The 13,863-nt window shown below is 42.0% G+C and overlaps 1 pseudogene; it reads left to right on the top strand.

The window, feature by feature from the left end:
* Positions 1 to 3,051: 3,051 nt before the first annotated feature.
* Positions 3,052 to 3,585, top strand: LOC101030563 (actin-related protein 2/3 complex subunit 3 pseudogene; annotated as a pseudogene).
* The last annotated feature ends 10,278 nt before the right edge of the window (positions 3,586 to 13,863 follow it).

The raw sequence follows: 13,863 nt of genomic DNA, 5'->3' as shown, positions 1-13,863 counted from the left end.
CAAGCAAGGAAAAGAATTTATCTTTTGTAATTGTAATATTAAAGTGTGCCTGTCAGCCTAATATTCCATCAGATAGATTTTCTTCTGTAAGATCATCTGCTTTCACTATTGACAGAGGATTAATTTTAATTTTAACCTAATCTTCTTGAAGGAAATCTTAAAAGTCATTCATAAAAAATACAAAGAAATATCTACGTGTATGGAATATTTAGATGGCAACAAACGAAGAAAGAATTTATTGTACTCTAAGTCTCTTTGTTTTCTTTTTGCTAAAGAAAATAAGCAGGTTTAAGGCCAATGTAAGCTCTATCTTATTACTTAAAAAATGTCCTTTTGGTTCTTATGATAAGAACCACAAGTTTTTACCCATTTCTTATTTTATGTTGAATTTCTCTTCACTGTTTTGGCCCACTGAAGTAGATGACAGCTTTTAAAAAACCAAAATAGATCCAAACAACATCCAGCAGCAACCTGTATCAAGTTTATTAGCATCTTTCTCTTGGCTAGCCTTGCCTTCTCTCTTGTAATCTGTAAGTGGGCCAAAGGACCCTACAGGACAAACAGGCATTATCCCGTGGTATGTTTAAGAGCGATCTGTATTTATTCAGATGATCTACCACTCCCCACAGATGGACTGAGAGTCTGGGTTAAAGGATTTTCCTAGCCTGACCTGTCAAGATTGCTTCATAGTTGATGACTTTTGGCCCCGATGACTCCACCAGCTCTCACTTCTCTGACACCACAACAGCCTTGTAAAATATTATTTTTGACATAGTTTGATTTTTTAAAGGAATCATAAGACCTCAGGGTAAAGAGCATAAGCTTTGGGGTTAGACAAACATTATGAACTCGATTTTTGTTGAATGCAATGGAATGAATGAATGGATGAATGAATGAATGAACAAAGAGACTGGACTCAGAATTTCAGTTCTGCCACCTGCAGCTCGAGAAAGTTGGGATAATTACTTATCTCTCATGGCTTCCATTTTTATTAAACTGTTGGAGGATTAAATGAGATAAAAGTGTATAAAGCACTTGATAAACTATATATAAATGTTCAATAATTGCCCCGCTTTGAGATGATGGCCCTATTTTCTTCAGGCTTCATAAACACTACCAGAAACAGTAGTACTATGCCTTGTAATGTACAGCCAACATGCAATAATTTCTTCCCTGGCTGATGCCTTTTTCTTTCAGACTTGTGGCAAACGTTCTCAGGGGTGTGGCACTGTGATTGTTACAACATCAAAATGACACCAGTAAGGGGAAAACTTTTTCTTTCAGAACAAAAGGCAAGCTTCACTAAAGTTGAAGTTGCAGATCAACTCCAACAAAGAAGGGTTATTTGTTGTGTCCCACATGCAGAGACTAAAAAAGAAATCTAGGACTTGGAAAATAGGAAACATGTTAGTTCACCTTGTTTTTGCTTTGAAACTGTTGCTTATGGCATTTGCATAGACTGTAACAAGCATCGCTTTTATTTACCTTGAAAAGAGGGTTGATTTGCCTCTAGAAAGATTATTCGCCTTAGAACGTCTGCCCCCATTAAGCTCAAGAAAATCTGGAAATTCTACAGGAACCTGTTTTCCTCTGTGTGCTGCTCCCTTCCCCCATTTTGTGGCTTAGATAATCTGAGGCCATGGTCAAGACTGAACATGCATTTGAAATGTAACCCACTGGACAGCTCTATCCTATTTTGAATTCATAGCCTGTTGTACTGCAGCAAGCAGCAAGCTCATGTTTCGGAGAGGAAATGAACAAACACAAATAACCTGGCTTCCTTCTGAGCTGAGGAGCTGAACAAGGCAAGTAGCTCAGCCAGCTCAGCTTGAGTCTGCAGCAGCACAGGGACATGGCTTCCATCCTTCACATGCCAGTGTATTTATGAGACTGGAAAACCGATTAAATGATGTCTGCAGTGCACAGGGAAAGAGAACGTAGCAATCCATTTCTCAAAGACTGGCAGTTCCACAGACTTCAAGAAATTTCTAAGAGCATTTAAAAAAAAAGAAAGAAAGAAAAAGAAAAGAAAAGGCTGGATATGGTGGCTCACACCTGTAATCCCAGCACTTTGGGAGGCCAAGGTGAGCAGATCACTTGAAGTCAGGAGTTTGGCCAACTCCTGGCAAAGAACCTGGCCAACATGGTGAAATCCTGTCTCTTCCAACAATACAAAAATTAGCTGGGCATGGTGGTGAATGCCTGTTATCCCATCTACTTGGGAAGCTGAGGCAAGAGAACCCCTTGAACCTGGGAGGTGGAGGTTGCAGTGATTTGAGACCATGACACTGCATTCCAGCTTGGGCAACCAAGTGAGACTCTGCCTCAAAACAAAAACAAAAGCAAAAAATGAAAACAACGACAACAGCAAAAAACAATGAATCCATGCTAGAATTTTGCTGCTGTGTCTGAGGCTGGGGAGTATCTGTTCTGTTGGTTTTTTCTCAATATTTGTTATTTCCATGATATGTGAAATGCAGTATAAATGGAGGCAGATATTTTAGGAGTCAAAATAGAATCATGCAGAGGTCCCAAACTCAGATGTATATAGGACCAAGATGACCCAGTTATGTGATTCAGACTAAGATCATGCTTTTCTGCTGGTTTGTATCACAATGGCACCTGAAGTCTTATTCTTTGACGAAAACCACATCCTGTTTGAATATACACATAAAAATATTTACTTCCACTAAATACGTATCCCCCATTTTGTTTGAAACTCATGGCTATTATAGGTTCTCTTGAATTTTCTAACTTTTTGATAGAGCCATAGACATAATAGTGACATAATTTCTTCTTTTTATTTGTTTGTTAATTTGTTTTTGAGACGGGGTTTTACTTGTTGCCTAGGCTGGTCTTCAACTCCCGGACTCCAGCAATTCTCCCACCTTGGCCTCCCAAAGTGTTGAGATTGCAGACTTGAGCCACCGCCCTTGGCCTGCCTCTGGTTTTTGTTATAAGAAATACAGCAGCCCAACCTGCTGCCAGACTGGGAGTGCACCGCTGTAACTCAATCCTGCTCTTCTGGGTTGAAACCCGGGTGCTGCCAAGATGCTGGCTTACCACTCTTCTTTCATTGATCCTGACAACAAACTCATTGGAAACATGGTACTGTTACCTATCAGAAGTCAATTCAAAGGACCTGCCCCCAGAGAGACAAAAGATACAGATATTGTGGATGAAGCCATCTATTACTTCAAGGCCAATGTCTTCTTCAAGAACTATGAAATTAAGAATGAAGCTGATAGGACCTTGATATATATAACTCTACATTTCTGAGTGTCTGAAGAAACTCCTGAAGTGCAATCCAAAAGCCAAGGTGAGAAAGAAATGTAAACACTGGGAATCACTAATTTTCCCATTCCTGGAGAGCCTGGTTTTCCACTTAATGTGATTTACATCAAACCTGCAAACAAACAGGAAGATGAAGTGATGACAGCCTGTTTACAATAGCTAAGGCAAGAGACTGGACTTAGACTTTGTGAGAAAGTTTTCGATCCTCAGAATGATAAACTCAGCAAGTGGTGGACTTGCTTTGTGAAGAGACAGTTCACAAACAAGAGTCTTTCAGGATCTGGACAGTGAAGGGAGCTCAGGCAGCCACCACCTCCAGAGCCCTGGGCAGCATTTTTCAGCAAGATATACACAATCTTTTGCTTTTATTTCATAAAGTTTTATACAGAAGAGAGAAGAGCATGTCTTTACTTGAAAAACTGTTGAACAAGAATTTGAGTAGGAGAAAAGAAAGTGGGTTATCAGGGGTGATGTGAAATTTTTGGCAATATTAAGCTGGCATTTAATAAGAATAAGTAATAATAAAGAAATTTCTAACAAAAAAAGAAATACAGCAGCCCATGTGTTACAATGAATGGGAACTGATTGTAGCCAGTGTTAAGAAAATAATAAGGAGTGATGGACGCTATGGCAACTGGAGGGGATGTGCCTTGTGCTATAGAATACGTTGTGTTCCTCCCATTCCAAATCCATATATTGAAGCCCTAACTCCCAGTGTGACTGTATTTGGAGATAGGTTCAATGAGTTCATAAAGGTGAGGCCTTACTCTGATAAGATGGGTAACCTTATAAAATGAGACACTAGATAACTCACTCTCTCTCTGTCTCCCTTTCTATCCTTGAGAGTGCACAAAGGAGAGGTCATATGAGAACACAGCAAGGTGATGGCCACCTGCAAGCCAAGATAAGAGCCTTCAGAATAAAACCTACCTTGCTAGAACCTTGACTTGGACTTTCTAGCCTCCAAAACTGTGAGAAATAACTTTCTGTTGTTTAAGCCACCCAGTGTGTGATATTTTGTTACGGCAGCCTGAGCCGACTAACACAGCTTGTCAAAAGTGGGCACCTACTTCTCAGTCCCAGACATTACCAGGCAGAAACGAAAGCTCCAGGATTGCTAGAATTTCACTGTTATCAGAAAGCAGAAACCCAAACCTTGATGTGAAAATTTTCCTGGATTGTTAACCTTATTAACTAATAAAATTCAAACACTGTGAACCTATGAAATAATATCTATGAAGTTCTTCACTGCAACATAATTTGTAAAATTAAAACATTAGAAATAGCCCAAGTGTGCATCCATGAAAGACTAGTTAAATAAATGCTGAAACATTCATGAATGGAATCTGAACTGTTGTATCCTTTATTAACACACATTTTGCAATGCCCCTTTGCAATGAAATTCATTAATAATGTAATTGATGCCCAGACATAATTTAAAAAAATTAAGTGTCCCAACCATAATATAAAAATATAATTTATAATTAATTATAAAATGTTATTTTCATGTGTAAATGTTCAGACCCAGCTGCGATGGATGATATAATAGCATAGTCCGGGAAACTATCCACAGAACCTCTGTGAATATAGCAGCTACACAGATCAATGCATATTGCTACATCCAAGGAAGTTGAAAAGAAAGCTAAGTACTTTCCTCGCTCAGTTTCTATAACTGACAAATTCATTCACATGTATAGATAAAACATATTTTATCTTTTTAGGTAAACTAGAATCAAGGCTTGGATAATTATAAAAAGTCCTAAGAAGGTCCAGTAGAGCATTTCAAAAAGTTGTAGAGTACGTAGTTTTCTCTCAGCCTGGGAGAAAGCTTCCCCAGGTTGTATATTGCAGAATGTCGCAGATGTCCACTAAGTGCTGGTGCTACCCCCAACCTCTATAACCAAAAAGGTCTCCACAAATTTCCAACACACTTTCTGGGGAGGTGGGCAGCTTTTCTTTATTGAATCCTATAGGCTGAATGTTGGAAGTTTGTGTTCCACCCCTCCCCGCAAATTCAGATGTTGAAGCCCTAATCTCCAATGTGATAGTACCTGGAGGTGGGGCCTCTGGGATACAGTTAAGTCACAGGATAGAGCCTGCCATCAGTGCTCTAAGAAGAAACACTTCCTTTCTCTCTCCCATGTGAAATTTCAACAAGAAGGTGGCCATATGCAAACCAGGAAGAGAACCCTTGCCAGACACTGAATCTCTAGATACTACCTTAACCTTGGACTTCCCAGTCTTGAGAACTGTGAAAAATAAGTTTGCTATTTAAACCACTCAGTTTGAAGTATTTAGTTATAGCAGCTGGAACAGACTAGGACATTGAGAATCATGGGACTGGATTATTTCTCCTGTCTCTTTCCATTCTTTAATGTGTACAGAAATGACTTCAGTGCATAGGTAACCGAGGTACATGTTCATAGTCAACTCAGGGCTGCCTGCCTATGGAATAACCTCATTAGAGAAGCCAAGATCATGCCAGATCCCTGTTCTCTGAAGCAAAGACAGAACACGTGGGAAAGAGGATATAAAATCAGTCATGGAGGCGGTAGGTATAAACCCAGGCCCTGCTGCTAATGGGAAAAGGCTGCCAGGTTGGCTTACAAAGTGTCTGCAGAAGCTCTGAGCTTGCCTGAGGCAGACAACATGCACCTCCTGAGGATCAGCTACAGGATTCTGAGAGTAAAAAGTTAACGAGCCCAAAGCCTGTGAAGATCCTGATAGTATTAGACTAAGGATACAGGCCAATGCCAAAGGGAACAAGAAAAATACTGGTTTAGGGTGGAATGGGGAGTACCTCACTTTCATCAGCTTCTTTGTAAAAAAAAAAAAAAAAACCAGCATCAATATAACTTTAAAATGTAAGGTTTAACAATGATTTCATTCTGCCTCTTTTTAGCAAGTATTTCTGTAATCAAGAATCCCTAATTATTGGTTGCTTTCAATAAAACAACAGAAAGTTTTAGGTTTGATGATTGAGGCCACAACTGGATTAACCCATCTTGAGATTACCGTTTGCATATACCCGTTCGTTTCATTGTGTGTGTGTGTAACGGTTAATGTGCTTTAAAAATACATCACCCAAATTCCGTGTTCCCTACAGGGTGTTATTACCCGCATAATCTTGTCAGAACAAAGTTGACATTCCCTCCACCACCTGCTCAGCCACCGCTTCTGTTTCTCCACAGCAGACAGGGCAACCCTCCTCCCTCTCTGAAGTTTATCCCAAATTTTTCATCAACTTCTCTACTTGGAGTCTATAAATGGACTCAGGACTCCATGGAGTGGATGTAAGTGAAGGACCATCTTCAAAAGCCAGTGAGAAGGGTCCTGATACAGAGGTATAAATAGAAGAAAGAGATCCAATCTAACCTTCAGTGTGAAGATTCTGAAAAAGGGCAGGAGAATCTCCTTAAGTGAGAATGATCCAGCCTCTCTTTTTTTTTTTTTTTAAAGAAGGGATCTCACTCTGTTTCCCAGGCTGGAGTGCAGTGGTGTAATCATGACTTATTGCAGCCTTGACCTCCTGGGCTCAAGAGATCCTCCTGCCTCCGCCTCCTGAGTAGCTGGGACCACAGGTGTGTGCCACCACATCTGACTAATTTATTTTTTGTAGACATAGAGTCTTCTTACATTGCCCAGGCTGGTCTTGAACTCCTGAGCTCAAGTGACCCTTTATCCCAGCCTCCCAAAGTGCTGGGATTACAGGTGTGATCCCACCACACCTGACCAGACCTTCTCCTCTACGTCCCCTCCCCTCTTCCCTATCTTGTCTTCCTCCACTTCTCTTTATCCTTCCTTCCCACTACTCTCACTTCAAGGTCCAAGCACGTAGAATATTTGGAACTTTGTTGGCCATGCCTACCTTACATTTTTAGTTTGCAGCAATTTCAAGAGTGCTTTTAACCTGTTTTGGAATGATGTTAGGCTAGATTGGAGTCATTAATAAAACATTATATAGCTCTCATGAAATAAATGGGAATATAATATTCTCCCTAACAAGGATGGAATAGATTTTATTATTGACTCATAATGTCCAGGCTTTTGTAACAAAACCACAAGCAAGGTCAAATATGAAGCACACAGGAGCTCTTTCCATCCCTTCACTTGTCCTACACCACCCTATACCTGGGTACCAGAGACAGGTGACTTCTGAGTAGATATAATGAAATCAGTCTTTCATAATTGACACAGAAGTCTGTCTGCCATCAGCATTCATCTTGAGGTGGCATCAAAGAGGAAGGTCGGGTCTTACGGAGTCTGAGATGATCGGACACACACATTGATCCAGCCTCAGCTGCCTACCACAAGGCAGGGGCTTTGTGCTCTGATATAGGAGTCTCCAGCTTGCTTGGTCATTGCATAAGTCGTCAGATCCAAGTTTGTCTAATGAAAGCCTCTGCTACACAGTCGTTTCAAGGAGATCTCTGGATTTTATGTTAGTCTGACAGTGATATCCCAGGCTTCAGATGCACTTGCCAAGGAGTTACCTGGGGTGTCTGTGGCCACCTTCCCTGGATGGCCACACCCAGCTTATCAACCAGGAATAAAGATCTCTTGCCTCAGAGGCTGGTGCTATTTTATAAAACAATCTGCTCTCATTTACATCTTTATCTTCTTTGGGGTAAATCAATTTTCAATTAAATGCAACCAAGCCATATTAGATAATAAATAAATGTGAGGTAGTATGGGTATTGCTAAGAACTTAAAGCTTCCTTTACTAGACAGTGGGTGCCTCAGGACACAGACCATGCCTTAGCCTTGTGCTCTGACCTCCTGGCATAGTGCTGGGTGCATCCAGCAGGAGCCTTGTAAATACAACTTGGACTGAACAAAGACAAATTCCTCCTAGCCATTGTCTTTAGATAACTCATTATCTAGTACAGAGGTATAAAGCAGTTGCACAGATTCATCATAAATCAAGGCAGAATGTATTAAGCCCACCATAGAGAGACAGAGAAGGTTTAGGAATTCCAAGAATACAGCAACTGTGTACTTTAGGGGTTAATTTTTTAAAACTTCATGGAGGAGACAGTAACTAAGGTGGTTCAGATACAATAGGGACATGGTGGAGGTATGAAAGAAGGGAGGTAAAAAGTGGGACAAAGAACATTGGAGATGGAGGGAATGACACGAAAGAAGATGCCAAGGCTTTGGGGGATGTGGGAGTCAGTATCCATGTGAGGGCAGTCAGTGTCTTAGTTTGCTCAGGCTGCTGTGACAAAGTGTCATAGGCTGAGTGGTTTAAACCAGCGGCCCCCACCCAACCTTTTTGACATCAGAGACAGGTTTCATGGAAGACGATTTTTCCACAGATGGCGGGGTGTGGGGGTGGTGTAGAGGGGGGAATGATGGTTTTAAGATGAAACTGTTCCACCTCCGATCATCAGCCATTAGTTAGATTCTCACAAGGAGCATGCAACCTAGATCCCTCGCATGTGCAGTTCACAGTAGGGTTTTTGCTTCTGTGAGAATCTAATGCTGTTGCTGATCTGACAGCAGGCGGAGCTCAGGCCATAACCCTCGCTGATCGGCAGTCACTCACCTAACAGGCCACGGAGCAATACAGGTCCGTGGTCTGAGGACTGGGGACCCCCTGGTTTAAACAACAGCAATTTATGTTCTCACTGTTCTGGAGGCTGGAAGTCTGAGATCAAGATGTCAGCAGGATAGGTTTCTCCTAAGCCTCTCTCCTTGGCTTCTGGATGGCCACCTTCTCCCTGTGTCCTCACATGGTCTTCCCTTTGTGCATGCCTGTGTCCTAATCTCTTCTCCTTATAAGACATCAGTCCTATTGGATTAGGGTCCATCCCAGTGACCTAATTTTACTGTCATTAGCTCTCTAAAGATCCTGTCAAAGTTCAACTTAATCACATTACGAGTTCCTGTGGGTTAGAAAATTAACACACAAATTCTGAGGAAAGATAGTTCAGCCCACAGCAGGCAGCATCACCCAGTCATTATGCACACAGGCTCTGGAGTCCAAATCCCCACTCTGGCACCTATCAACTAGGCAGCTATGATTAAATTACATAACTTTTACTGTGCCTCAGTTTTCTCAACTGTGAAGTGGGATAACAATAGTAACCTTCTCCATAAGGATATTGCAAGGATTATACGTGCTCCTATATATAACTGGCACTTAGTAAGTCCTCAGTAAATGTCATCTATTAAAAGGACCACAACAAAAACTTAAACACTGGATAAAAATGCTCAGAGGCTGCTTTTAAAGTTCAGCTATTCCACTATGTAGGAGTATGATCTTTGGAAATTTACTCAGTCCATGAAATATTTAGTGTGTACTATGTTACTATCAGCTAACCTCTCTGGGGTTTAGCATTTTCCTGTTTTAAAACAAGAGGTTTGACAAGATTGCTTTTGGAGTCCTTTTCAGTTCTGGCATTCTGAGAGTGTGTTCATCACGCATGGATTAAAATGTGAGCTCAGTGTGCAGGACAGAAAGAAAACAAAGATGGGAAGAAAGGGGACAGCAAGTTGTCGGGGGCTCTGAGTGCTGGGGGGAGTTGGTATTCCAGGGAATGGCAAGCTCTTGTAGAGTTCCGGACAGACAAAAAACCTAGTAGGTTTTCAATTCAGGGTAAAGATTTCAGGAATACAAAATCATTAAGGCCACCTATATCACTTTACTGCAGCAAACCAAGCATTCCTATATAAATGACTTAACTCAGGGAGGAAATACTTTACAATTTGTGGTGTCAAAAAAAAAAAATCACTGTTGACCAGGCATGGTGGTTCATGCCTGTAATCTCAGCACTTTGGGAGGCTGAGGCGGGCAGATCACCTGAGGTTGGGTGTTCAAGACTAGCCTAACCAACATGGAGAAACCCCGTCTCTACTAAAAATACAAAATTATCCAGGTATGGTAGCACCTGCCTATAATCCCATCTACTGAGGAGTCTGAGGCAAAAGAATTGCTTGAACCTGGGAGGCAGAAGTTGTGGTAAGCCAAGATCATGCCATTGCACTCCAGCCTGGGCAACAGGAGTGAAACTCTGACTAAAAAAAAAAAAAAAAATCTGGTAAATAAGTAATTTTTAAAACCCTAATGTTTATCATTTCACTGACAATGAAGAAATTAAACTTCTTGGGATGATGCAGGGGCAGGGTCAGATCAGAGCCCAGCCCCAGATGGGGACCCCCCACGTGGGTGGCCGTCCAGCAGCACCTTGGGGAAAAAGTGTCAGACAGTTTGAAAACCAGCACTGCAATCATTATTCAGAAACATCTTATTTTACAGCTACATTAATTCAACAAATATTTACAGAGTACCAACCATCTGCCAGGAACTGTGCTAAGCTCTTCTAGAGCTTTACATTTTAATTAGGTGAGAGACAGAAAAAGAGCAAATAAATACATCAGCAAGATAGTTGCAAAATACGATATATGCCTTAAAAGATGTGAATAGGCATGGAGGGTAAGCTGGGTGTGAGCCAATTTAGATTGGGCGATAGGAGACAGCATTTGGGGCAGGTAACATTTGGAGCTGGCTCTTTGCAGTGGGCATTGGTTAACGTCCACAGCTGCCTTCACATTTGTAAAGTATTCATAATACCTTTCAAATCCCAATTAAAGTTTGCAGAATTTCTCACCTTGTGCCCTCATCCACAGTCAAAGGAACACCTTGCTTTCCTAGCCTCGTTGAGAGTAGAGTGCAGGCATGTGACATAAACTCTGCCAATCCAGTGCACCCACTGGAGACTCCAGCTCAGAAAAGGGTGAGGTGAAGGGGGTGATGCCCTCAAACCATTTCAGGGAGGCCAGTGGGTCTTGGCTGAGACATAACAGGACGAGGTCCCAGTGGTGGCACCCCCTCCCCCAGCATCATGGTGCAGGCCAGGACACTGTGCATGGAGGCACCGGTCAGATTTCCCCTGGAGCAAGCTGTCTATGCCATTGTTCAAGCTGCTCTCTGGCCCATCTGCAGCCTCCAGGAGCCTCTCATATACTTAATAAATTAGTTTGCTGCTTGAACTAGCTCCAGTGAGTTCTGCTCTTTGCAACTTAGAACCCCAATGGGTGGAGTAATTGATTCTAGAAGTGTCTGCTGTCACCAAGCCTTCAAATAAATAGAATGCAAAGATGGTAAGATAAGCTGGCTGCATCTGAGCTGAAGAGCTTAAAGAAAGAAAACAATTTCCCAAGTCTTTATTTGTTAGCCCAAGGCATGGTCAGAAAACCAGGGACTTTCTTTGATTTCTACGGCTGTGCTGAAAGAATCACTTATCTTTACAGCAGACAAAGGGCTGCTGTAGCCAAAAATCAAATTCAAGGTTTGAGTCTGAGGGCTGCCAAAATTCAGAGTCAGAGGAAGTCACAGTATTGCCTGATTTAATCGGTGGATATTAAGGCACCAAAGAGGAATGACTATAATCTTGAATATGGGAATTGGAACCAAAGATCTGAGGGCCTTATACTCCTAACCCTCAAAGACCTGGGGCTCAGTGAATAATGGGAAACACCCCTCCTTCCCAATCTGATGATCCTCTTCCTGCCTGGCTTAAAGACCTCTTAATGGCTCCATTCATAGCATTAACCTCTTAAAAGGTCCTCCAGGCCTTTTTCCCACCCCTCCCCAAAATTGTCTCTAACCTATAACTAGATGCAGAGCCTTGAGGACCCTGGAAACGCAAAACACAAATTGTATCTGGGAAAAGGTTTACACACCAACGATTTGTAAGAACTGCCCATTAACAGAAACTTTCAAAGATGTATGTTTCACACAGACTTTTAAAGGACAGTAAAGTCTTTAGGGGGAAAAAATATATAATGGATGGTTCTCTAAGGTCCCATTAAGTCTATGTAACTGAGAAAGCTTTAGTACCGACTGCAGGGGGACAGGTCCTGGGACGGCCTTGGCTGGCCGAGCTCTTTACCCTCTTGCTTGCAATGCAACATCCTGAGATAAGGAAATATCCAGAACATCCCAGGCTGCATCTTTCTTCTTACCAGACTAGGAAGTTCTGCAGTACTTAGGTTTAGCAATCCGAGTTGCACCCAGGGTATAAAACCCAGAATGAAGCATTTTCAGGGTCCCTCAGCTGCAGTGGAACGTGGAACACAGGCAGATGAGATTCCATCTGCTTCGTACCGCTTTCCTTAGCACTGAAAGCCTGGCTCACCGAGGACCTGAGTCTTGTGTTGATCCTTGTGTCTACATGTGAGTAATAAAGTTGCTTGGCCTCACTTGTGCCAGTGTCTTGTCCTACCAGACTAAACCTGACAACCTGCACTGGCCAACAGGGCCCAGCATAAGCCCCAAATAGCAATTTACAGATTCTGAGGGAGTTGGGCTAGTGAGGGCTGGACACAGTTTTGGATTAGGCTAAATATTTCCCTAGGCGTGCTCTTCAAAGGTAGTCTAGGTTAAATGAGGTAGCTTGACCACCCTGAAGTGCCTCTAGCAACCTGCTCTTTTGACAGAAGGAAACTGAACTCAGTGGTGGCCTTCTCTAAGAGAAATTGATATGCCAGAAATTCCTCAGTGTAATGAGCAGGAAAGATAACAAAGTCCTAGAGAGATAAGAATGTAGAAGACTGGACTGTGAACTGTCCACTAATCCTATCTCCCAATGAACCTGGAAGACAAGGCTCCTACCAGGATGTAGATAACTGCATATGGGAGAGGAGTATCAACATCTATAAAAATCTCTGTAACTGGCTTTCTTTAGGCTGGTATTATGAGTAGAAGATGCTACTACCACTGACATGGTCTTTCTAGAGGTCAAATAGCAGCATCCAACTGTCAGAGATAAGATGGGTGAGGACCAAATATTAGGCAGCAGGGCCACAGTGGGAAGAACATGCTTCAACAAAGAGGGATCTTTACTGCTTGTTAGGGGATAGTAAAGTCTCTGGACACAAAATTCACGGATAGTTTACAAATGTCCTATTAGATCTGTGTAATAGAAAAGTTCAGGATGGATAAACAAAGGTCTGGTTTTAGCATCAAAGAGAGAGTAACAGCCTCTTACCCAATTCCTGCATTTGAATCAGCTCAGAAACTCATAGCCCTTTGAATGAAGAGGTGATTGGAGTCCTGACAACATCACAAGTACATGTGGTCACTGTTCTTCCTACCCTTCCCCCAAAGAGACCTGAGCCCTTTTACTAGGGAGCCCATGCAATAATAAAGAAAAACACCTAGTTGTTTTAGAGATTATTGAACACTGGTGCAACAAGTCTGGGAACCCATGACATCACTATAGTCTACCAACTTTGCTATGGAGGCCATCTGAGAAATGTCATTTTGCCTGGAGTCTACCTTATGAGGAGAGTAGAACTCCAAGGCTGTCCTTCCCGGTTCCTGTGTGCATGACTAGAGAAAAGTGCCTGGCTCACTGATCCACTGAGTAGGGCCTATTATGATAGAAATAGCCAAATAAGAACCCGTGGAACTCTTTTTGTCCTCCAAAATCGTAAATCTAAAGTTTCTTTGCAAACGGGTAAAGTTGTCAAGATCAGTGTCACCACCAAAGACTTGAAAGTTGCAAGGATAGTGCGTGGTATCATATTTACATCTAAACTCACCAACTGACCTGTGAAGAA

The sequence above is a fragment of the Saimiri boliviensis genome, chromosome 13 (assembly GCF_048565385.1).
Source record: "Saimiri boliviensis isolate mSaiBol1 chromosome 13, mSaiBol1.pri, whole genome shotgun sequence".
Lineage (NCBI taxonomy): Eukaryota > Metazoa > Chordata > Mammalia > Primates > Cebidae > Saimiri > Saimiri boliviensis.
The sequence above is the reverse complement of the archived record's forward strand: the minus strand, read 5'-3'. Positions and strand labels throughout refer to the sequence as shown.